This window comes from Triticum aestivum, chromosome 3B (genome assembly GCF_018294505.1).
Source record: "Triticum aestivum cultivar Chinese Spring chromosome 3B, IWGSC CS RefSeq v2.1, whole genome shotgun sequence".
NCBI lineage: Eukaryota > Viridiplantae > Streptophyta > Magnoliopsida > Poales > Poaceae > Triticum > Triticum aestivum.
In genome coordinates, this window is record NC_057801.1 from 427,115,852 (window position 1) to 427,118,953 (window position 3,102).

A 3,102-nucleotide genomic window follows, 5' to 3' on the forward strand; every position below is an offset into this window, starting at 1 on the left:
CTGGCCGACGGGCACCTTCAATGATTCCATCAAGGAGTGGCAGCAGCAGTGGTTCTATATCACCGAACCGCGCGGCAAAAAGTGGGCCACTGCTCCTGAATTCAGATCCAGAGCCCCACTGCGGCTCATGTCCTGGCCCGAGAAGGGCCTAAACTGGTCTTAATCTGACGAGCTATCAGTGCTCCAAACGCACGTCCAGAGCATGGTCGATAAGGATGTCAAACGCGTCAACGTAGTCCAGGTGATGTTAGTTCGCCTGGTTCTCCCTTGCCAGCGTCGAGCCTGCACTCTGTGGGAATACGACCCAGCCGAGCACCAGATCCTACGGGAGCTCTACGGTTCCTCCCACAAGGACATCTAGAAGGTGCTCTTCAAGTCCGCCAAACCGTGGCCGGGCTCCGCTGAGGACCGCGGGTATCAATTATCCTGCTCTGCAAGTCCGGTCGGTCATTGATGTGCTTTGTCCATCCATGTTTTAGCTGGTATGTCTCGAGGGAGACACTTTTATCATGCTTTCTACAATAATCCCATGAATGGACGAAAAAGGTGGGGCAGATACATTGTCTAGCCCCGCTGCCGGAGGAACCGGCAGGACCTCTTCTAACGAAGATGCTGGTCCCAGCGCCTTACGAGGCGCCGAATAAAGAGGCCTCCAAGAAGGTCAAGAAGACCCGGAGCGGCCTCCGTCGCCGTGACGCTCCGGGCGCAAAATCCGGAGACTCCAGCGACCGTCCCTCCTCCGAAGATGAAGAGAAGGAGGGGGAAGACGAGCCCTCCACAAGGGAGGGGAGAAAAGGACGGCTTCCTCATCCCTGGAGGCTGAATCGCCAAAGAGAGGGAAAGCTTCCCTCCCGGAGGCGTCCACCACGGCTGCCCATAGCAGCCCGGAGTGGGATCCTAGGGCCCAGCCCCTGGTAAAGTCGTGAGTATACGAAATCCGAACACACCTACGTGCCCGAGGTCATTAGGATGTAGTAGTTTAATTGTCGCCATACTTTGTGCAGCCCGGCGAGGACCCACGCCGGACAGTCCTCATCGGAGGATTCGCTGAGCTCAGATGCCCTGGAGAGCGAGACGCCTCTAGAGGCACCTTCCCCGAAGCCTAGGCGCGACACCGAGGGCGTCATCTCGGCGGGACCCGGACCAGGGAGGGCATATCTCTGGGGCCGGGTATACGGGAGCAGCGGCTCCCATGCTTGTCAACGGCGGGGGCAATCTTGGATTCGGCCCGCAGTCGGACACGGTCCTGGAGACCTTTAAGGCTCTACGATCTGGCGAGCGGCCACGTTTGACGGGTGGAGGCCCGCCTGCTCCTCCAGCAACCTCTGTCCAAGCAGAGTTATCGGGCGGCCTATCGACAGCGCTAAAGAGTGCGTCCATCGTCGATGAACATCGCGCCCTCATGGGTGCGGTGATTGAAAAGGTTCAGTCCGCTGAGAGCGGACTGAATGAATCCTGCCTTAGCCTTATAAAAGACTTTGAGGTATGTTTTTATAAACCTTTGAAGATTGTCATAGTATGAGCAGTAGCCCCTGATGCACTGTCCAGTGAAAGAGAGAGAGCCGGACAGGGGATCAAATTTCCGCTTCGCAGGAGACTCAGTAAATGACATATATCCCTTTGTTTGAAAACAGGCATCCGAAGCGACGACCGCCTCTCATAATGCAGAGGTGTCTGGACTAAAGCAGAGTCTGGAATGGGCCGAAGAAGAACTTGGCCGCGTGGAGAAGGAGTTGGAGGACAAACAAGGTATGTCGAAACCTTGTCCTAAATTCGGCATGCATGAGTAGTTGTGCCGGATTAAAATATTTGTATTTTATGCTTTAGGAGCTAGTGCCGAAATTGAGGCATTGAAGAAGGCCGTGGCCGAAGCCGACAAGAAGGCCGCCACAGAGTAGGCTCTTCGTGAGAAGCACGAGGCCATGGTCATTGAAGCTGAGCGAGAGCTCCAGGAGGCCATGAAGAGAAACGAGACCTTGGAGTAGAGTTTAACAGGGAAAGAATCTGAACTTGCCCAGGCTCTCCAGGCCACAAATGATGCTCGGGAAGAAGCCCGAGGTGCTCTGAAGGACATTCAAGAGGCACGGAGGGTTGCGGCTGGTAAGGTTTTTTTGTACTCAAAGCAATTTTTATGTGGTAATGGGAGGAACTCTAAGCGACGAGCTGAATTCTTGTTTCTCCAGGGGCGTTTGCGGACCTGCCGTGCAGCATATCTGATGCTGCCCAGTTCTACCGATATGAGGAGAAGAATTCTACGGAGAAGCATTTTTGGTCGCAGTATTTGGCGCCGAATTATCCGGTACCCTTTATCGACCAGCTGAAACAGCTGGTAGAACTGCACCAGGCGGCCGAACTAGCCATGAAGGACTTAGTTGTGCGGCTGTGGCCTGCGGAGCCAATTCCAAGTAGTTAATTCGGACTCGTGAAGCAGATTGTTGGTGCTTGCCCTCGGCTCGAAGTCGTTAAGCGGTCGGTTTGTATAGAGGGTGCCCGCATGGCGTTTGCTCGTGCGAAGGTGCACTGGGGGAAGCTTGATGCTGAGAAGCTGATGACTGAGGGACCACCAGAGGGTAAGGAGCATCGCAAGCCCGAATTATACTATGAAGGTGTCCTGAAAGGAGCCCGCCTTGTGGCGGATTAGTGTACCAAAGATACTATATTTCCCTGAAGGCCATCATGCCGTCCTTTGTAATGCGGGATAATGGCACTGCTATTATTTATTGCCTGTTATATGAACGTTTGTTCTTTCCTGTGCGGCCGTTTAGTGTATATAAATCCTGAGAGTTGGCTAGTCGTCGGCTTCTGCCCCCACGTAAAAAGTACTGGGGTGTTCAGGAGATACCTGAACACTCTTTATCCCATTGTTGGGTCCTTTAAGGAGGTGTTCATCACCACGAACCAGGCAATCATACTATAGGGATTTATCACTCTCACTTAGCCATAGGAATTCTAGTATGGTAGGCCCAGCCCCTGGTATTCGGAAGACCGTACGAGGGGCTCTAACGGTGCCTGATTAGAAGACCGATCCTTCACACTCTGCATTTATTATGGCATTGTATAGAATAAATCTTTAAAGAGTTTACAACCTCTCGAACAGCTGAC